The sequence below is a fragment of the Felis catus genome, chromosome A1, assembly GCF_018350175.1.
Source record: "Felis catus isolate Fca126 chromosome A1, F.catus_Fca126_mat1.0, whole genome shotgun sequence".
NCBI classification, from domain to species: Eukaryota; Metazoa; Chordata; class Mammalia; order Carnivora; family Felidae; genus Felis; species Felis catus.
In genome coordinates this window covers 3,839,871-3,863,123 of record NC_058368.1, presented here as the reverse complement: position 1 = coordinate 3,863,123, position 23,253 = coordinate 3,839,871, and the positions used below count along the sequence as shown (strand labels likewise).

Here is a 23,253-nt window from a genome sequence, read left to right as displayed (position 1 = left end):
ACTGTCTAACCTTTAAAAGTCTGTTCACGTCACTATCAGCTTTCTAGATGTGTTTATAAACTTAGAGTTCTTTGTATTCACGTTGCCATCATTGGTTTATATACGTGTTCTCCCTACTAGACCATGAACTCCTTGCTCAGCACCTGCATAAAGTGAGCCCTCAGTCAACTGGCCTCTGAACAGTGACACCAAACTTCAGTGTTTTTTACGATACCAATTCCACAGTCACAATTTAAAAAAAAAAAAAAAAAAAAGATCTAACATATGATCAGCATGACATTCTAAGACTTTTCCAGAAGAGGTCAGTATAACAGTAATAAAGATATTAGCTTTCAGGGCAAATGACAGTGAAACCAAATTAAATTATTTTGTAAGAGATAAACTTTCAAGCATTAAAAAATACCACATCAGTTCTCTGCCCCTCCAATCGAAGCCACACTTCCTCAGGAGAGATGGCCACAAATTTTTGCACTAGCAAAATGGAGTGAGATGATTCTGCACACAAATGAAAACTCTCGATGAATTTAAATCTGGAATGTAATTAACATCATCACCTGGATGCTTCTCACCCAAATTTCTCTGGTTATTTTTAAATAGGGATCATCCATGTGTGCACATTTGAAAAAGATAATTCGTATTCTCTTTTGGAGTTGCTGTATCAATAAAAAATTAAATTGATCGCTACACTACCGCATGTAGGCGTTTTGTGGCTTCTTATGGTACTTTGGGAGAGTTGGGGAGTCACTGTTTAGGGTAAAGAGCTAATTCAGTGTTGTCAGGGATGATGGGAAAGAAAACTGTGGAATCCTGGAAAAATAAGAGGTGAGAAAGACAAAAAAAAAGGAAACTCACATTTCAGAAGAGAAACATGGCCTATCTGAGATTTCAAAAGTTACCCGCTGGTAATCACTTCACTGGGTCATCGTATGTTTAAAGTCTTATTCCATGGACACAGGACTTTGCCTAAATTGACAGGGAACAGGTTCCACCACTCCGTTAGGTGCAGACTCGAGCAGTGACTCTCAGGTCGGGCAGCAAACGGAGATGTGGAGTGCACATAGCAGAATCACAGGAAATGCACAAGGAGTAACGACCAAAGCCCAGCTTGCACACGCGAAGGGGAAATCTATCAGGAGGGCTTGTAATGGAAACCTCAGTGTCTCCCACTTCCCCCGCCCCATCCACACTTCCATCGGTCAGAGGTCACCGCTTAGATCTTCCTTCTACCTACCGCTGACCTTCAAGTACCCTTACAAGGCTCTAGCTGGGTTTATGAACTTTCGACCTAGTCTATTACTTCATGTACATTACCCGCGGGGAGCCCTTGTCTCCTTTTTCCTATGTGCTTTTATCATCAGTTCGTTTCTTCTGCGGTCACCGCTGCAATTTCAAACAATCGACTTAAACATTCACTTCCTGTTCCATAATGACCGTGTATCCGTTGGTCCTGCTGCCTGATGGAGGGCATTAGCATTCTGAATGTCCCAGCCCCTTGCCCACAGTGCCTTCCACTCTTGTCTCCAAACTTCTGTCCTTCCCTTTATTTTTTGTGCATGCTCACAATGGTCATATTCATCTTCTACACCTTCTACACTGAAACTAATCACCCGGGGCGCCCGGGTGGTTCAGTCGGTTGAGCGTCCGACTTCGTCAGGTCACGATCTCACGGTTTGAGCTCAAGTCCCGCGTGGGGGTCTGTGCTGACAGCTCAGAGCCCGGGGCCTGCTTCGGATTCTGTGTCTCCCTCCCTCTCTCTCTGTGCCCCTTCCCCTGCTTGCACTCTGTCTCTCACTCTCTCAAAAATAAAGAGACATTGAAAAAAAATTTTTAAAAAGAAACTAATCATCTGCATCTTCTGTGATTCGATCAAGTTGACTTAAAAATTAATGCAATACACCGTGTTCACATTTTACAACTAGCTACCCGACTATCCAACCATGCTCCTTTCAGAGATAAGCACCTGTGCCCCTCAATGCTTCTATTATCAGTTTGAATGATCCACTTTTGAAATATTTCTCCAAATATTTTAATTGCCTTGTACGGACACTGTGTCTTTCCCGGAGAGCTTTTGTGGTTGGGGGCTTCTGAATGCCATCTTTCCATCTTTATTGTTGTTGTACAAGAAATTTTGCTAAATTTGCCGTCCTCAGCCTATCTCCTACTTGTCTCTCACTTTTTATTCCTTTAACCTATTATTTGGAATCAATGTCACTTTTCTTCTTGAAGGAAAAAAAATGTTCCTTTCTAGTTTAAGTAGCTTGTACCATGGTTTTCTTGTAGGACCCACCTCCACCTCCTCACTTTCTGATGGTCTTTGTGTTTCTTTTATTCTCTACTTCTGCCCCATCGTCAGACTTCTGGCGAATTTCTGATAATAAAACCCATTGTATACGATCGCGTTTTTCTTCAGCATCCTTGTATGCCAGACTCTCCCTCGTCCCGTGCCAGTCCATGGGGCTGAGCTGGCCTCCCGCACAGTGGTCGTGTTCCTCACCGCACTCCTAAGCTGCGTGAACAGTTCCCCGAATCAGCTCTCAGGTCCTCTCCTCATTTACCCCCTTGCTTTGGTGAGATGTCCCCTCAAATGAGCATTCGGAAAGGGTTTGGGGGAAGTAGATTATCTGAGTCCTTTTATGTCAGGAAATGTATCAATTCTGCTCCCAAACTGGTTAATACTTTCATTTAGCATAAAATTCTGGACTAAAATAATTTCAGACTAAACTTTGAAGTCCTGGCTCCATTGACATCTGTCCTTAAGAGTTCCCGCAGAGAAATGTAATTCTAGTCATTGGCATTTCTAGTTTATTTTGAGTAAGGTACGTTACTATTTAAAGGTAGCTGTGTGCATCTTTTGTTGGTAAAATTAATATTCTCCCTAGTTTATTTCCTGTTATGTTCCTCTGGTATTTCACATATCTGAATACATCAAAGAGAAGGTAGCGTCCATTTATAAAATATAAGTGTATTTGTTCTTACTGAAAAGTAATGATTGAGTAAGATACTCAAGTTATATTTCATGAATATTCTTTAAATCTGCTCTGATCAGAAATTTCTGACCAAGAACTAGAGAGTAAATGATGGTAGGATTTATGAAAAGGAAGATACGTGATATAAAATAAACTGGAGGGAAAGAAAAACAATTGAAAAAATACTGGAAATCTGCATTTGGAGGCAAAGTTAAGATCTGTTCCCAGGGCCATGGAAAGCATGTCAGGCATTGAAATTTGTGAGAATAGCCACTTACAAAAAAGAACACTTATTCCTTCCGTGAGGACGTTTCTCCTAGTGTAATAGTTCTTCTGGATTCTCTCTATAATTGCACTCATTTCTTCCCAGGGTAAGTGGTTTAATTCTTCTCCCTGATGAGTTACAATAAGAAAGGGGGTCTGTATGGTGCAATCCCTCCCTCATCAGGGACCTTCATGCCTGCAGGGAGTACAGTTTCAGGCTGTAAGTTTCAACTGTAACCTTCCCGGGGGCGGGGGGCAAGGGGTGGGGGGGACCTGTGATCATCCAGTGCTAAAAGGTGGGTGAGTCCTTGCTGGGAATGCAACGTTAGCAAGCCCATGGTCGCTGCACATCTAGAATATGTTCTCCGACAGCTCCCTTTGCAACAAAAATGACATTTAGACCTTCATTTGCCTCATCTCAATTGGCTCAGAACTCGGGCAGTAAACACAGAAGGGATTTTTCTCAATCTTCTCAAACTAAAAACAAACAAAAACAATCAGCATCGAACAACCACACATCTCTGCTAAGGATCTACTTTTATAGCAGGGGCTATTCTGTATTAGCACCTAATCTAACTCTTCTCTTTCAACTTCTTCTTTTTGCCTGGCTGGTGCCCTCTTGGATACCTCTGTGGTCCTCACAGAATTCAGGACAGACCAATGTGTCACTGCTCATTTACCTCCCTATATCCTGTTATTCCTTTATTTGATCCTAAGTTTGATGGCAGGGACTGAGTCTTGACCCCTGTATTTCCTGAGCCTCTACGTACTCAGTAAATATCTGCTAAATGAATGCATCTAGTAAGTGAACCGCAATTCCTACACTTATATAGCTTTCTTTCCAGCTTAGAGGGCAGACCGCTAAACACTCAATAATGTGGTTCGCCTAAGAGTTTAGGTAGGTAGCACAGGCTACGGAGACATATAAAGGAAAAGGTAATTCTTTCTGGAAGAGACCTAGTGGCAGTGCATTCTCCAACAGCAGAAATCATCGTTACCTCGGCCGGCTGAAATTTCTAATGCTTGTGCATGTTTCAAACGCATTCGATAAGTTGGCATAATAGCGTGTGAACATAATTTGTAAAAATATGAGAGTCAACACATATGGACATATGTGCCTGTCGCTGACCTAAGTTTTCTATTGATTCACGAGTGGGTTTGGAGAGCACTAACCAAAACCTTCAAAAAGTTACTGTTACAGTATTGATGACTTTCGCTGAACCCCCTAAACCCTCCAAAATCAGGTTCAGATAGCTGATAGCCTCTATGGCTTGACAGCTTGGCTGATCTCCTATATTCTGTAGTCTGATTATGATTCACACTACACAGCGTTAATGTAAAAATCTTCCTTACTTATTCTTTCCCTAGAAATAATGTAAACCAATGGCCCCAAATTCTAGGCTTTCGGATCAAGTGAATTTTAAATTCAGCTTTTTCACAAGTAATAGCTTGTGTTAGGTAACTCAGTTACCTTCTTTAATGGTTTGTTTTCTGCCATTAATGTCGGGGATAATATTAGCTCCTTAATTATTTAAAATAATTAAATGAGGCAATGCACAAAAGGCTCTTGGCACATAGTAAAACACGTATGATTGGTAGCTATGGTAGCTATTATTACAACTCTTTCTCAATGCCGTGAGTGAATTTTTCAAAACGAAATAAAATATGTGAATCGCAGATTATGACAAATTCAGCCTTTATAGCAAAGGTATTTTGGTTTACTTAATAGTATACCTAACATGATAAAAAGCATTTAGACTTGATTTGACTTGATGTTGTGCCTACTCATTAGCTCAGCCAGTAACGAACCTTCACAGGCAGTCCACACAACAGCAAACCAAATTATTATTTTTTTCTTACAGTTTATCAAACCAAATTATTATTTTTCCTTACCGTTTAGCTTTCTGATATCCAAATCCACAGCATTTGTCAACAACTTGCCCTGATACGATACGTATAGTCGAACAGTCTTGGCAGACACACGGGGATACTTTATAGTCTGAAAACTAAAGATGCTGGTAATCCCATGCAGCTGCACTTGACTTGCTCCTGACCGTTGTCCTGCTCAGGTCATGCTGAGGGGCCCTGTGCTCCTGACCTCCTACCTCCATCCTATCTACCGAAAAGTCTTCAAGATCCTATTATATCAAAAACCCTTTTTCCACTGAAAATGCGTAGCTGGACACTAGAGGGATCTTGACAACAGAAATGCTGTGTTGTGAGGTCGTGGGAGTGCCAGCACGATTATGGTGCTGGGGCTCGGGAGAAAAGACAGTGGTGAAGAGAATGACACCGAGAGATGAGATGGAGAGGTGAAGCTGGCTTGGAAATCTTGTGTTTAATGTTTATTTATTCTTGAGAGAGAGAGAGAGAGAGAGACAGAGTGCGAGCAGGGGAGGGGCAGAGAGAGAGGGAGACACAGAATCCGAAGCAGGCTCCAGGCTCCGAGTGGTCAGCACAGAGCCCGATATGGGGCTCGAACCCACGAACCGTGAGATCATGACCTGAGCTGAAGTTGGACGCTTAACCAACTGAGCCACCCAGGAGCCCTGGATCCTTTGTGTTTAAAGACTTATTATAGGCATGGACATTTCAGTCATCATGTTGCAAACTCAGCGTATTTTAATCGTCCCTCCCACTTCTCTGCAACCCTTCTCTTCTGTTCTCCTCCTTAGCTTAATGGCATTGCCATTGGCCAGTTGGCCACAGTGGAAGTCATCCATAGCTTAATGTAAATTATTTCAACTACTGTGCATATTTGTTCCTCAATTGGCAAATGCTCTTTTGCTAATTTTTAACTGGAGAAGGAAGACTGCAATGAAAGGGGAAAAAATGAAGGATGTTGGCCTAAGCACATCCCATGCGTGACCCAGTCTGGTTGTCTACCATGAAAGAAAAAAAGCTGTTTGATATCCAGCATCAGATTCAGCATAATTTTTTTAAATTTATTTGTTTTTTAAGATTTCTTTTGAGAGAGAGAGAGCAGCAGCAGGGGAGGGGCAGAGAGACAGGAAGAGGGAGACAGAATCCCAAGCAGGCTCCGCGCTGTCAGCACAGAGCCCGACGCAGGGCTTGAACTCGCGAACCATGAGATCACGACCTGAGCCAAAGTCAAGAGTGTGATACTTAACTGACTGAGACACCCAGGCACCCCAGATTGTATACAATTTCAGCAACAAGAAAACCTGGCATCTCCACAATAGCACAAAAGCTGGTTTCTCCAGCAAGGCACAAAAATCCCATTCGTTCACTAATATGCAAAAAGGAGACAAACACTTTTCTCATTTAAAAATGAGAAACTGGGGGCGCCTGGGTGGCGCAGTCGGTTGAGCGTCCGACTTCAGCCAGGTCACCATCTCACGGCCCGTGAGTTCGAGCCCCGCGTCGGGCTCTGGGCTGATGGCTCGGAGCCTGGAGCCTGTTTCCGATTCTGTGTCTCCCTCTCTCTCTGCCCCTCCCCCGTTCATGCTCTCTCTCTGTCCCAAAAATAAATAAACGTTGAAAAAAAAATTTTTTTTAAAATGAGAAACTGAAAACTTGAAAATGGCAAACATGAACACGTTCATTCCAAGAAAACGTAGAAATACACGCTTTTTGTTCGTTTCTCAACATCCATTAACTCTACCACTGGTAACGACCGCTGGGTTTTCTTTTTGAGCAGCCACCCCTACCTTGCTTTTAGTCTATTCGTTCGGTCAAGTCACATCAATGCCATTCCCAGGTTCAGTGGCAGGTCATGTGACTCAGCCCGGGCTGAGCAGAGCAAGGTGCTCTCTTGGCCACAGAGATGCTTTCAGGATGAGTCCATCGAAACCAACCAGCCTCAGTCAGAGCAGCCCCACGACTTTCGCTTCAGTGACTGACAAGACACACTTTGGTTTCTGCTGGACTTGAAGCTGACAGCGATTCGAGCCTGGCTTGTGAGCGGCCATGACCACCTGACAGCACGAGGGCTGGAGCTGGGCGACGAGAAAAATGCATGGTAACTTCAAGTCCACGAATCACGGCATGCCTAAATCAGCTGCAGTCTCATACTTTTTCGGCTGCGTCGGTCGGCACATTGCCTTTCTTCATCGAAAACTATAGAGTTGGTATTTGACAATTGGCAACGTAGAAATCTAACCTAAGTTTTAGTGAAATCGGTGCAATAAAGAAGCTGGTGTGGGAGAAGGAGGGGACGACGGTGGCAAGAGTAAAACTTCATAAAATGAAGAGAGGTGATGAACACAAATGTGAACAACTCCCTGCCATCAGCCATGAAACAGAACTTGGGGGGTGCAGAACTCCATATCCTCTGTGGTGGCATACACAAACGATGGGACTATTCTGTGCTACCACGTGCTCTGGGGAGGTCAAGGATGGGGACCAAAAGACATCACGTGACTTGGCAAGAGAAGAATGGGAAAATCTAAGGTGGTAGTTCTAAACTAAAAAAAAAAGAAAACCATAGGCATAGTAACGATTCAAGAAACCCTCATGCAAAAGCTCTGAACTTTCCCACATACTATTATTTCATCAAAGCAAAGACTGATGATTTTAAGACCACGGATGTTTTTCAGCACTAAGGAAGTACCTCTGCAAATTAAACTATAACACTAATTACAATATGCATCGCAAGTAAGAGCTATCAAAATGTAAGAAATGGACATTTTAGATTTGGTAAAATATGATAACAGCACAACAGAGTGAATGGTAACAGCAGTTGTCTGTCATTTGGTGATTTATTTAAATAATATTCGTCAAGGGTTGTCTCTGTCACACAAGAGTTGCTTTTGTTGATTTGTTTTTATGTCTGTCTGCTAGAATAAAGGAGAAATTCAGTTCTCATCTCAGTAATTATCTAAGAAAAGTAAAGCCTTTTTAGGTAGCTGTATGGAAATGCTTCCCATTGTATATGGTGGTTGTTAAATGGAATTCATGACTGAGTCTCTAAAATCATTTTTCTGGGATGCTGACTTGGTTTGTCTTATACGAACCGCTTATACTTAAAGGCCACCAGGATCCTGCTGAGGCCACGTCTGCTGTTTTTGATCCAATGAGCACCACGTTGGTCCCAAACACTGTTCTAGATGCTAAGGACACCAGAGTGCACAGGACAAAGGACGCCTTGCCTTCTTAGAGCTTATATTCTAGTTGAGAGGAAACAGTCAATAAATGTGAAAACAATGAACAAGAAGGTTTCTTACAGTGGCAAGTTTACTAAGAAAATAAATAAGGGGGCCCCTGGGTGGCTCAGTCGGTTGAGCGTCTGACTTTGGCTCAGGTTGTGATCTCATGGTTCGTGGGTTTGAGCCCCATGTCGGGCTCTGTGCTGACAGTTCAGAGCCCGGAGCCTGCTTCGGATTCTGTGTCTCCCCCTCTCTCTACCCCTCCCCTGCTCATGCTCTGTCTACCTCGATCTCTCCATAATAAATAAACTTAAAAAAAAAAGAAAATAAATAAGGGGGCACCTGGGTGGCTCAGTCGGTTGAGCGTCTGACTGTGGCTCAGCTCATGATCTCACGGTTCATGAGTTCGAGCCCTGCGTCGGGCTCTGTGCTGACAGCTCAGATTCTGTCTCCATCTCTCTCTGCCCCTTCCCTGCTCGCACTCTGCCTCTCTCTCAAAAATAAACACTTAAATTTTTTTGTTCATTAAAAAAAAAGAAATAGGGTGATGGGGAGAATATTTTAAATACCTAGGGCAGGCCTTTGTGGGATGATCTGAATAATGAGAAAGAACTAATCGTGAAAATACTAGGGCAAAGTGTGACACGGGCAAGGGGTGGCACATGCAATGGCCCTGGGGCGGGAACGGTCTTCTATGTTGAAGAGGCACAAGCAAGGCCCCGGGGTGGGAACATGGTGTGTGGAAAAGCACAGACAAAGCCAGAGAGACTGAGGCATGAAGAACAGTGGTTCTCAGCCGTGGCAACACAGCAGAACCAAGCAGGGGATGTATAACATAACACCTACCATTCTCCAGGACCCTCTGCAGCACTTCCGACGTGTCTGGCACAACAGGGGCCCCGCTATCAGTCCGGTTGCCTAGGCCAGTCTCGTGGGTCCCCAAGGACGGAGCCACAGCTGCACAACGACGTCGCTCCGGCCCAGTGTGAGAGGAGACGCTCTTCCAGATGCCAGACTCAGAAACACACGGGGGGGACGGACACGGTCAGCGCACTGCTGCTCGCCTCCGCCGACAAGCCCGCTCCATACAGCCGTCCCTCTCCTCTCTCCCTTCTTCTGAGTGGCTGCTTTCAGGAGGTCTGTGCCGGGATGGGAGACGTTCCGGGCTGACCGCAATTTTCCTCACGACCCGGAGTTTTTGTGCTTGTCCGATGTTCGCTTCCCAGTCAGCCCTCCCTCCCTTCCCGCCTCCCTCCCTCCCTCCCTTCCTTACTCCCCTCCTCCCTTCTCCCCCTTCCCTCCTCCTCCCTTCCCTCGCCTCCCCTCCCCTCCCCTAATACAAGGTCCGTCTATGCTCAGCTTTAACAGGTTGCCTCCTGGACGTGCGACCGACCTGTGCGACTCTGTCTGCCCACCTGCCGTCCGCGTGTGCACTTCCTGTCCTCCCTGTGAGACGTGCACGCTTTGCACCACGCAGGACACACCCGGGTTTCTGAGTCTGCAGCTCCAGTGGCCTCTCTCGCTATTCTTTCAGACATACCCCTGTTCGATTCCCACTCTTTGGGGGCAACTTTCCACTAATTTTGTGTTTGGGTGTTAGCTGTCTCCTACTTTTGCCTCAACTAGAGTGTGCATGGGTTTCTCTCTCCTTGTTGCTTCTGAATGCTTTCGGGAGGGCACTGTGTAACTATTAACCTCACACTGTCACCTTCAAGATGGAAATCGGTCACCGACGTGTTTATCACGGGGCTACGAGGGTCCTTAGCTACGCGCGACAACTGTTGGCGGCCACCATGGTGTTCCCTTCCGCGGATCTGACTCCTGAAAGAAGTCTGGTCTCTCACAAAACCCTAGATAACCAGACAAAAGGAAAATAGCATACTTCAGGTTCAGTAAAAGCTTAAACGGAGCCCAGGATTGAGGACAGCTTGTGGCCTTGGTTCGAGCCAGACTTTCAGGATTCCCGATTCCTCTGTAGATCGTATCCCACTTTCAATCCCTGGCAACGTGAGTGCTCTCTTTTGGAACGTGATTCTGTTCAGTTCACCTTTATGCCTTGGAGTATAACTGAAAGCTTAGTCATTTTTGACAGTTCATTTCAACTCAATAGCATGAAGTAATTGCTTTAGCTCCCAAAGTGAGATTTTTTTTGCTTTTCTTTTCCTTTTTTCTTTTCTTTCTTTTGTTCTTTCTCTTTCTTCTTTTTTCTTTCCCTTTGTTTCTTTTCTTTTTCCTTCTTTCCTTCTTTCCTTCTTTCCTTCCTTCCTTCCTTCCTTCCTTCCTTCCTTCCTTCCTTCCTTCCTTCTTTCTGTATATTTGCAAGAAGCAGTTAAGCTTTTTTTCACCTCTAGGCTACACTATGTGGACATTAAGTCCACTACCGGTTTATCGATATGGCTGGTAAAACCCTCTGCTCAGGTTCACACGGCTGTATATCGCCAAGCGGCTGTGAGCTTGTCCCCACCGTGTGTGCAGAATCCTCCTTCTCTTCCTGGGCCACACTCAGTCCTTTTCTACCAAACTGTCACTGTAAACTTATCCCATTTGAATCCTTATTCTTTAGGCCAATGGTGAGCATCATCTATTCTGATATATTCTTGGTTTTAATAACTGAAACACAGAGGTGATACTCTGAATAATACTTAGGCTTTGTGCAACGGAAACACTATTATTTAACAACATTAACACTTGAAGAAGCATTTGCAAAAATGTCCTTCCAACATAACAGATACACGATACATTTCTGAGAAAAAAATGTATATATATTAAATTCTTTGTAATGTTTATTTATTTTTGGGGGGGGGGGCATGAGCAGGGAAGGGGCAGAGAGAGAGGGAGACACAGAATCCGAAGCAGGCTCCAGGCTCCGAGCTGTCAGCACACAACCCGACTTGGGGCTCGAACTCCCGAACCGGAAGATCAAGACCTGAGCCGAAGTCTCCTAACTGACTGAGCCACCCAGGTGCCCCTGAGAAAATATATTTAGATTTACCAACAAACGTCTAGAACGCAGCCAATTATCTGGACACAAATGGTGGTGTACCTTATGAGGAAGATCATCCCAGGCCTTTTTCTTCCCACAGTATAAACAACTGTTTTTTTTTTTAAATGGACTCGCATTGAAAGAAATAGTTTTAGGAATGTTTTCAGGAAAGACAAGTCAAATAAGCTTTGCATTTAAAAAGATTTCACAGAAACCTGATGTCCTTCAGTAGGTGAATGGATAAGCAAACTGTGGTGCAAACAGGCGATGAAATATTATTCAGCCATGAAAGGAAATGAGCTCTCACGCCCTGAGAAGATGTACGGGAACTTAAATGCATGCTACTAGGTACAAAGAGCTAGTCTGAGGAGGCTACCTACTGCGTGGTTCCGAGCATATGACGTCCTGCAAAAGGCAAAAGTACGAAGCCAGTAAGGAGATGAGCGGTGGGGCACCTGGGTGGTTCAGTTGGTTAAGCGTCCGCCTCTTGGTCTTGGCTCAGGTTGCGATCTCACAGTTAGCGAGTTCGAGCCCCCTGCCGGGCTCTGCACTGTCAGCTTGGGATTCTTTCTCTCCTTCTCACTCTGCCGCTCCCCTCTCTCTGTCCTTCTCCCTCCCTCTCTCTCTCTTTCACACACACACACACACACACACACACACACACACACACACACACACACTAAAGTAAAAAAAAAAAAGATCACTGGTCACCAGAAAACTGTGGGGAGAAAGGGCTAAATACACAGAACACAGGGAACTTCTAGGGCAGTGAAACTATTCTCTCTGGTGCTATAATGGTGGATGCATGTCATTATACAGTTGTCCAAACCTGTGGAATATACAACACCAAGAGTGAACTCTAATTGCAAACTCTGAGCTTTGGGTGATAATAGTTGCCACCGGTAGGCTCATCAACTGTAACAAATGTAGGATGAGATGTTGATATTGGGGAGACTGGGGGGGCAGGAGGAATATGGGAAATCGTTGTACCTTCTTCTAAATTTTGCTGTGGACCTACAACTATCCTCTCTCCCCAAAGTCTTTAAAATTGTTTACCTTTCATCCCATATTGTTTTGCTCCTTTTTTAAATACAACAATTGTACGTCAAAATTTTGTTCAAGAAATACCGGTCATTTACTTGTGGAACTGAGTATGTCACATAATTACTGATTTGAGGATGATGCGATATATCCCTTTCATTGTTCAAAAACTGTCTTAAATCATTTTTTTTGCCCCAATTTTTTTAATGGAGTAAGTTGATTAAAATTTTCAAATACAAACTAGATCAAGATAGACACACGATAAGATTGCCTTACACAGCTCAAAGCTAGGCTGATAATAATTTATTTTCTGTCTTTAATAAACCAGTCATACGTGCAACCACTCTCTCTCTCAAGTCTTTCATGTAAACCTCAAATACATGTCTAATCTTGCACTAATTCGTAAATAGGGGAAAGCACCATGGAGGGGAGGGTCACAGAAGCGTAATGGCCTAAAGAAGGTGAAGGAAAAGCAAGAGGGGAGGACCCGGGGAAGCAGCTCTGAAGAGGAAAGGACAGATGCAGGCACGGTTAGGGTTACGGTTGGGGAGAACAGGAAGTTGAGGCAGGGCATCGTCCCAGCCGAGAGGAGGGAGGTCAGCAGCGAAGGGTGGTGAGGACCACGGAGGAGGTCTGGGATGACTCCCGACGGGATGGAGAGGGAACAAGTCGAGCACAAGCGAAGCACAGCAGCGTGATGCTAAAGGGTCCTGCCAGCTGCGGCTGCAGGCTGTGAATGGTCAGCACTGGCCACTGGACGTTTATGGGATTTTAAAGACATTTGGGGGAGAAGAACAGGAAAATCGCCGCACAGGACTAACCTATGGCAGGACTTTTCTCAGGGATGGAGCAGATACACGTGGACAGGTGGAAGCGGACGGTGCTGGCCAGGCCAAGGCAGCTCTGGAACCAACAAGGGCCCGGCTACGCGGGAAGGGAAATGACAAGGAGGGGGAGGACAAGGAGGTCGGGGGACAGCAGTCCAAGAAAGTGACAGGGGCAGGGCCTCGGCCTCTTCATGACAGTTCCTACGTGCAAAGGACGTTCGGGGCAGGTTTCCGTGCTCCTACTTGAGAGGCTGGAAAACATTAAGCCTAACTCCACAACAATTCGCTGAGCAATCCAAGATGGTAGCAGGTTCCAAGCTGCCAAGCGTCATGGAAGCAGAGGCCTCTGGACCCAAATGCAGGAAACTGGGAGGCCGTGTAGAGCGAGGCTTTAATGGAACTTAGCAAGTGAAAGGTTTCAACGTGGCTGTGTGGGAGCACAAGTGGAACGGAAAGCAAGGTTAAGCAGCAGAGCAGGAATGGTTTGAAGTGAATAATGAGGCATCCCATTTTGGACAAAGATGCGGGACGAGCGGATTGCTGGACGGAGACACACAGTCTGCGGTCTGAGATTAGGGCAGGCGAGCCAGAGGAGCTCTGAGGCGCTACAACACAAGCCATTGCTAATGGAAGTCTGGCCTTTCAATCTTCCCCCCTCCCTTTTCTGAGTGCAGCAGATTAACTTTTAGATATCTGTTTGTTTGACTGGGGCAGGAGTTGACAGCCACACTTTGGATATAATACAGAAATCATGTCGAAAGCATATCCTGTGGAAAATTTCCACCCCCAGACTGAGATATAATTGGCAAATACAAACTGCATCTATTAAAAAAAATTTTTTAATGGCTATTTTTTTGAGAGAGAGAGAGAGAGAGAGAGAGAGCGAGCATGTGAGCAGGGGAGAGGCAGACACACATAGAATCCGAAGCAGGATCCAGGCTCTGAGCTGTGAGCACAGAGCCTGATAGGGGACTTGAACTCATGGGCTGGACCGGAGATCAGGACCTCGGGCCAAGTTGGACGCTTAACTGACTGAGCCACCCAAGCGCCTCAAAATTGTAGGTGTACAACGTGATGTGAAATGATCCCCGCCATCAAGCTAATTAACACACCTATCACCTCAAGTACTTACCGGTTCCCGCCCTCCTTCCCTCCCCCTCCCCTTCTCTCCTTCCTTCCTGCCTTTCTTCCCTGGTCAGAACACTTAAACGTTATCACCTTAGCAAAATTCAACTGTACAGTAAAGTATGAGATGTTATAACGGTTATTATCAAAAACAACAGGAGATAACCAGTGTTGGCGAGGACATGGAGGAACCGGAACTCTCACACACTGTTGACGAGAACGTAAAACGGCGCAGCCATTATGGAAAACAGGGTGGAGGTTCCTCAAAAGGTTAAAAATAGAACTATCACATGATCCAGCAATGCCACTTGTGGGTATATATCCAAAGGAAGTAAGTCACGATATTGAAGACGTGGCTTCACTTCTGAGTCCACTGCGACCTCGTTCACAACAGCCAAGATATGGAAACAACCTAAGTGTCCATCAACACATGAACGGACAAAGAAAATGTGGTGTATGTATGCATGGCTCATTTTTTAGAGACTATTTTTCGGAGCAGTTTCAGGTTTACAACAGAACTGAGAGGGAGGTACAGAGATTTGCCATATACCTCCTGCCTCCACACACGCACAGACTCCTCCGTTTTCAATACCACTCACCGGAATGACGTTTTTTACCAAAGCTGAATTATACTGACACATCATGATCACTGAAAGTCCATATTTTACCCTAGAGTTCACTCTTGGTGTGTATGCTCTACAGGTTTGGACACATATATAATGATATATAACCATCACTATATAATATAACAGTATTTTCTTTTTTGAAATGGGGGAGTAGGGTTCCATTCATTTATTTTCTTTCCAGCTATACTGAGGTATATTTGACACACAACATTTTAAAGGCATAAGGTGTACAGTGTGTTGATTTGATACATTTATGTACTGCAAAATGATTACCACCTTTTGCTGACTTTATTTGAAAACACAATCTACAAATAACCAAAATCTATGAGTTGGAAAAACGTCTTCCAAATGTTTAATGTGTAGCAAATAAAGGATTAACATCACTTGTCAGTGAGTAGTTAATATTTTTAAATCGGGCAACATAGAAAAATCTGGAGCCCTTCCCACTATGAACCAAAGAAGACTTTATGAAACTAAATAGTTTAATGAAACTGTAAAATCTTTTAAATGCCAAACGAGGCAAACATGATAAAATAATTTTTAGGGTTTTTTTCCTCCTTACTTCCAATTTATATAAATTCTTATCTCTTAAAGGAAAATGACTCTTCCGGCTCGCCTCCATTTGATTACTATATGTAGAAACAAAGTCATAAACCAAATATGCAGATGATCATGGCTTACTGAAAGGTACAATACAATATCCACTTTAAATATGGATTACATAAATACATTTCTCTAATTTTTTATATTTTGGCCTGTCGCAACAGTTTCATATAGTGATGAAATTCAAGGATGATCCTTTTTGTTTGTTTTTTTTGTTTTTTAATGTTTATTTTAGACAGAGAGAGAGCGAGCCAGAGCGCGAGCGCGCTAGCGGGGGAGGGGCAGAGAGAGAGGGAGACACAGAATCTGAAGCGGATTCCAGGCTCTGAGCTGTCAGCACAGAGCCCAACACAGGGCTTGAATCCAAGAACTGTGAGATCATGACCTGAGCTGAAGTCAGATGCTTAACCGACTGAGCCACCCAGGCGCCCAAGGATGATCCTTAATGTTACGTAACACGTATAGCAAATTCACAGTGATGCATATATTAAGGTATCATTTTTTTGGTATCATTATTAAGGTATCATAAGGTATCATATATCATATCATATCATAAGGTATCATATGTTAAGGTATCATTTATAAATTAGAGGTAGTTTACAACCATGAACTTACAAACAGTTTGAAGTTTCAGCTCCTAACTTTCCTCCTGAGAGGAAAGCAATATGGTTTTTTTTTTAAATTTTGTGAATTATTTCACTGTCTGAAGCAAGAAGTGAAAAAAGAAGATGAAGAAAAAATAAACAGGCGCAATTCTTTCTTTCCTAAGCCTTTTGAGTATGACTGTATTAGGATTTTGTATGAAGTGATCCCCTCAGAAAATCACGTTTACGAATCTCCTGTGAAAACGAATAAAGGAAACCTCCCTGAAAACGGAGTTGGGAGTCATGGCGGAGGAGACACTCCTCACGGCCTACCCAGTCCAGCAGGAAGAGGCAAGATTTCCTTTCAGTCTGGCGACCGCACGCAGCCCTTGCCTGCGGCCAAAGACAAGCTGTCACCACCTCAGTCACCTGCAGTCGCCACTTGCAGCCTATTTTCCCCCATTGAACATCTGTTCAGAACGACCCCTCCCAACTTCCTTCTTCCCTGTACGAAAGGCTGCTCTTCCAGATCTTTCAACAATAGCTAAATTCTGGAAAGAGCCTGCATGTCCATCAACTGACGAATGGATAAAGAAGGTGTGGTTTATACTGCTTGGCCATGAGAAAGAATGAAATCCTGCCACGTGCAGCCGCGTGGATGGAACTGGAAGGTATTAGGCTGAGTGAAATAAGTCAGTCAGAGAGAGATGGATACCATATGTTTTCACTCCTATGTGGATCTTGAGAAGCTTAACAGAAGACCATGGGGGAGGGAAGGGGGAAAAATAGTTACAAACAGAGAGGGAGGGAGGCCAACCATAAGAGACTCTTAAATACTGAGAACAAACTGAGGGTGGATGGGGGAGAGGGGAGAGTGGGTGATGGGCATGGAGGAGGGCACCTGTTGGGACGAGCTCTGGGTGTTGTAAGTAAGTGATGAATCATGGGAATCTGCCCCCAAAACCAAGAGCACACTGTATCTCCACTGTACGTTGGCCAACTTGACAATTAATTATACTTAAAAACAAACAAAAGGATGTTTTTGTTCTCTGGACTTGCCTGGGGTTCCCTGTAGTTTGTGCGTCCTAACCCGCGACTTCTCTGCTGTGCCCCAATAAACCAATTTGCTGCTTGACAGCCTTTGTTGTTTAATTTTTAAAGTTGACAATGTCAGTCTATGTTGAAAACTATTTCACGACGGAAGTTTTGATTCCTTTGGAATTGATTGTTTTCATTAGTACAGATCAGGTTTGGTCAATGATGGCCTGTGTGTCAAAGAAGACCGGCCACCTGTTTTTGTTAAGGACAGTCTTCCCAGGCCACAGCCATGCTGACTTGTTTATGTATTTCCAACCCTACCACTGCAGAGTTGTGTACTTGTGACAGAAATCTTACGGCCCGCAGAGCCTAAAATATTTATTATTTACAGAAAAAGCTTGCCTACCTACTTCTGATACTTCTCGTTGTAGATATGCAAGTCGTGTTTTAGTTGGGTTTTACTACTTTAAAATAAATTTATTGTCTCATTATCATGGTTAATCCAAGAGGTGAATCTGATGATTATATTACATTCTTATGTCCCCTTCACGCTCCCTGCAAAGTAAAAATCTAAAATCAACCAGTACTTAACTTGAGTACCTGTCCTGACCACAAATTCATACTTCAGGTCTCAGTTTTACGTCACAAGGTAAATAAAACACCCAAACCTCAATTTATTAGTTTCAAGCAACCGAATGCTCAAAACTGTCCTGATGTCTGTCCTCACTTTCCAATGAATATTTGGAAGAAATACTAATAAATAAAAACAAAATTTCGTAGTAAAGGTGTAGACAGCTCAAAAATAAACAACAGGTTAGATAACCAACTTAATCCACAGATGAACATAAATGAGAATTACTCTTATTATACATCTAATCATTCAATATCATTTAATATAGCATTTAACTTTATTGCTAATTTGAAAATCCCAGAGGTCGGTTAAAATTTGGTTTATTTAAGATTTAATTAGCGGCGCCTGGCTGGCTCCATCAGTTAAGCATCTGACTCTTGATTTGGGTTCAGATCACAATCTCACAATTCATGAGATTGGGCTCCGTGCTGCCAGAGAAGAGCCTGCTTGGGAGTCTCTCTCTCCCTCTCTCTCTGCCATTCCTCTGCTTGTTCTCTCTCTCTCAGAATAAATACAGTTAAAAAAACACTTTGAAAAAAATAAAATTAAACAATTTTTTTAATGTTTTATTCATTTTTGAGACAGAGAGAGACAGAGCGTGAGCAGGGGAGGGGCAGAGAGAGAGGGGGACACAGAACCCGAAGCAGGCTCCCGGCTCCGAGCTGTCGGCACAGAGCCCGACGCGGGGCTCGAACTCACGGACCGCGAGATCACGACCTGAGCCGAAGTCGGATGCTCAGCCGACTGAGCCACCCAGGTACCCCCAAAATAAAATTTAGATAATGAATGTCATGGAGTCCTTTTGTGAATCTAGCTCAGAATCTAGCTAGTACAGCTTATTTTTCGTAATATCACAATTATCTTCAGAAATGGTTGCATAGGAAGTATTCCCCCCAAATAGTGAAATTTATTACACCCACAGAGTTCTTCCAATATAATGGACTGAGAAGACATGAGAGAGCACCATTTGCAGCACCAAGACACGGAAATTCTTCACAAAATGTAATACTTTACAAATATATAGTCAAACAGGAACGAATGGAACATTCTCAAGGCTAGAAAAAAGAATGGAAATTAGAGGCAGAGATGCAGGTTATTAGATCCACTTATGGATCTAGGGCCTAGATATTGAGCCTGAATCCTAACGCTCAACAAAGACGGGAGAGTTGGCCTCTGTCCAGCAGAAGGCCAGAGCTCCCACCATGCAAAGAAAGTACAAGAAGGGATCCCTCCCTCTCTAAGGCTTGTGATAGAAAGATGAACCACTGGGTAGAAAGCAAAGTCATAAGCTTGCACCAACTACGAGCCTGTACCATTTATAGGTGTGAATGTGTCCAAACTTACAAAAGATATGTGCTATCACCCCAAGCCTTGGAATTGACATAAGAGCTGCTCTGAGACCCATAAAACCTCTGCATCCCAGCAGATACATGAGAAGAAACACCACTAGGGAGACTTTCACACCTGCTGCAGTTGAGATTCCTATCTAAGAATAACTCTCAGTGTAGATGAGCTCACACAAAATAATTACAAATCACTGGAGCAATTAAACCATCATGATGTGGAAGGAGGGAATCAGCAGCCTGAGCAGAGACGGAAGACGGAAACAAGAAGGGCCAAAATGCACCTGGTGAGGATTCAAGGAGGAGGTGGAAAAAAAAAATACAAGAGAGGAGCATTTTTCAAAGAGATAGTGATGCCCACCTTTCCAGACTCGTAGAAAGGTTCTCACAGCTGGAAGAGTCACGTGGAACCCTAAGCACCATGTGGTATTTCTCAAAGAAACATACACCGCAGGACAGCCGCCTGGGCGTGAGACGGGCCATAGGAAGGGACTGGAATATCGTTCTTTTGTTATTCCAGTTGGGTCATTCTCACCAAAGTTTGGATTATGGAAAGCAAAGGGGAAAAGAAGCCGGAACGCAAAACTTAGGCCGCAAAATAGGATGATATGTGAAGGGTGACACAACTGTTGCTTCAGATAAGTATGACTAACATGAAAAGCTTTCATAACAAAGGTGAGAACAGCGGGCTGGACACCATCGCACCGTGCTCCACACGTCTCCAGACTTGCTAACGGAACGCCGTGTCAATGAGATACTATTTTATGTACTGTACAGGCCTTCTGTTATTTCCCAATTTATTGAAAAAATCAGAGAAATCTATTTAATTAGAAAATGTAGGCACTGAAGTCCCCTCCAAGACTTCTGCAGGGTTTCTAAGGAAGAATCCAAGGCTGTCAGGGCACCGCGGTTACTGGTGCTGACTCTTTATGCTAGCGAACATTCACCTTAAAGATGAGTCTTCTTCCTTGATTCAAAGTGTTACTAGCGATAGTTTGGTCGACCAGACATTTGAGCTAGCTTGCATTCACAAGAAGAACGCCAGACTGACCAGAGGAAAGTTTTCTTTCCTCTTGTCTCTGTGCTAGGGCCGGGGCAGTGGGAGTGGGGGAGGGAGTGTGGGGCGAGCAGGGTGTAAGGTCTGTGTTATTCCTCAACCCTGCTGAGCAATCACCTTGGCAAACCACAGCCTCTCTGGGCCTGGTTTCTGTCTGTGTTAAGTGGGGCCCTCCTCACAGGGTGCTTGTGAAGACGGATGAATGTAATGAATGCCCACCGTGCCAGGCCTAAAGGAGGAGCTCACTCAAGGTGAGGAACACAGCACTTTTCTTTTTTTTTTTTTAATTAAAAAAAATTTTTTTAATGTTTATTTATTTTTGAGACAGAGCGTGAGCGAGGGAGGGGCAGAGAGAGAGAGGGAGACACAGAATCGGAAGCAGGCTCCAGGCTCTGAGCTGTCAGCACAGAGCCCGACACGGGGCTCGAACTCACCAACCTCGAGATCATGACCTGAGCCGAAGTCAGACACTCAATCGACCGAGCCACCCGGGCATCCCAGCGCTTTTTAGAGCAAGTGCTAGAAGTCAGAGAGACAGCAGCAAGCTCTCTACATGTTAGAGGCAAAGTCTTTGGAGAATGGTTTACTGGGTATTTACCTGAAATCATTTCAGAGTATAGGCAATTATAAACAGAGTCAAGAATCTTAAGGGAGAAGGATACCAAGGTTACGGAAGAGGAACCATGGCTTCCAAGAGCAGCCATGGGGCAGGAAGGCGTGCACTGGCTGGGGATTGGAGCATCTGGGAACCAAGCCTTTGAAAGGCAAAACAACCTCGGTTATAATCCAACCCACAGAATTTCATGTAAATAATCTGGTGACTCCTAAAGACATTTTTATAAAAACAACTTTTATACAGCCTTAGCCTTTTTTTTCAGTGTTTGTTTATTTCAAGACACAGAGTGTGAACAGGGGAGGGGCAGAGAGAGACTCCCAAGCAGGCCCTGTGCTGTCAGCTCAGAGCCTGACACAGGGCTCGATCTCACCAACCCTGAGACGGTGACAATCATCTCACGTTGATGCCGAAATCCAGACTCAGAGGCTGAACCTCCTGAGCCACCCAGGTGCCTCAGCCTTAGTCTTTTTATACCTGGTTGCTACTGAGGCCCCTGTCTTCAATGCAATATGACTGTAGTTAAGATTTCCTAGTTTTTCAACTTCCCCTTTTATCATTCAATTCATTTACTGTATGTTATTTTTGAAAAAGGAGTTTAGCAACAAAGAGTAAAGTCTACGAAGACAAAATATTCCAGGCACATTTCTATAAATTAATACCAGGTTCCTGTTACTTATCCAATTAAGTGTTCATTGTTTTATGATTAACGTAAGTATTCATGTAATTACACTTCATTATAACGGACTGACTCAAGGGTTTGCAGGTGCCGCAACCAAGCCCACCTACATGCTGAGAACTTAATCTGAGTGATCTCAGCCAGGGATCCAGAACTGCCTACAAGAACAGTTAACCTTTTGAAACCCAGTCCAAAGAGCAGATGTCTAACTATCGCCAGGTTTTCAAAGGAATCCATGACCTTAAAATAGTTTGGAAGCATTGATTTACTGACTATATCCTTCCTTTTCCTGATGCCTCCTATTCCAGCACGAGTATCTCCCTCATGTGTAACAAAATGATATACTAAAAACTCAGGCCGTTATGGGTAGCTATTTTGTTTCCGAATTTAGAAGGTGTCAGGATGGGAAAGTTACAGGCAAATATAACTTCAAAGGAGGAATACTTCACACAGATAACCCTGTATTTGTACCACTCACGCCATATAACTAGTTGTGTTGACTTCACATAAATTTAACCACCAAAGATACAACGAAATGGGCACTTTTTGAAAAATCACAAAGCAACATCACCTAATTAGAAGGGTTATTATATTACAATAAGCATGTCCCTATAAATCGCTTTCTAACAGTGCAATTCTAGAGAAAGAAGTAAAATTAACATTAACTTTTTGCTTAACTGTACGTCCATAGATAGTTGCCTATTTTGCCCAAAGGGCATTAGAAGCTCTTTTAGGGCACAATCGAAAGAACTAAACATCTAAATGAGGGCCTAATAACTTTTAAGAAGTCATACCCAAGATAATACAATGATGCTGACTGAAATGTAATAGTGTACATATATATTTAATATAATCTATCTAAAATATCCTCTAGACACAATTAAAATGATTCTTTAAAAATGAAATGAGTCATATGATCCTCATTCTCTCTGAAAGAGGTATTAGAATAGTTTAAAAAAGCAAATACATTATTTGTTAAACATCAGTTTCCTGATTTCTTTCATAGGCTGCTATGTATATCTAATGATTTTCACTTGCTAAATGGATTTTCATCACTGTATTTTTTCCGATATTTATCTTATAGATGTAATTGTTTTACAGGCCAGGTTTTCTACACTTTTAAGCCCACACTGTACATGAATGATTTAGGTGTAATATCTACTAAAAATTGTGTTTAATGTCTGGTTCAGTAATAACATACATTAAACATCAGAAGAGCATAGGACTTAAGCAAAATGAAATACTTGAAAATACGGTAACTCAATAAATTTAAAAGTCTACTCCATATTTTTACACACGCGGAACAGATGTCACTTTGGAGACACCTTCTTTTCTAGAGAGGAAGTTCTCCTACCAGAGACACTGAACCTTTTAGTGAAACATTCCATCACCAAAACCAGGAGGTCAGCTCCTGGAAAATTTTGAAAAATATTGTGATATCGATTGTATTTTTTAGGGGGGGGGGTTAAAATAGCCTGCTCGCATTCAAGAAAGAAAAGCACAGTGAGAGCCATAGGAAAATATTTGCTTTAAAAGAAAACTAAACACGATTCCACTGCTTTACAAACACAGATCTACCTGTGTTAAAGCCCACCCGGCGGCATTAACACACAGAGCGCCGTCGCTAACAATCCACCTGCACAACATTCGGCATCACTCCATGAGTTGTTTCACAAAAAAAAAAAAAAAAACAAACTGCGTGTGATTGTGTCGGTATGTATAAACACCAGAGCACCCAGTAACGACTTAAAAATTATCAACTCGC

General features: G+C 43.4%; 1 protein-coding gene across 5 annotated transcripts in view; it reads right to left on the bottom strand.

Moving 5' to 3' along the window:
* Positions 1–23,253, bottom strand: part of SGCG (sarcoglycan gamma) — a 131,929-nt gene that overhangs the window by 107,715 nt on the left and 961 nt on the right. The window lies entirely within an intron of this gene.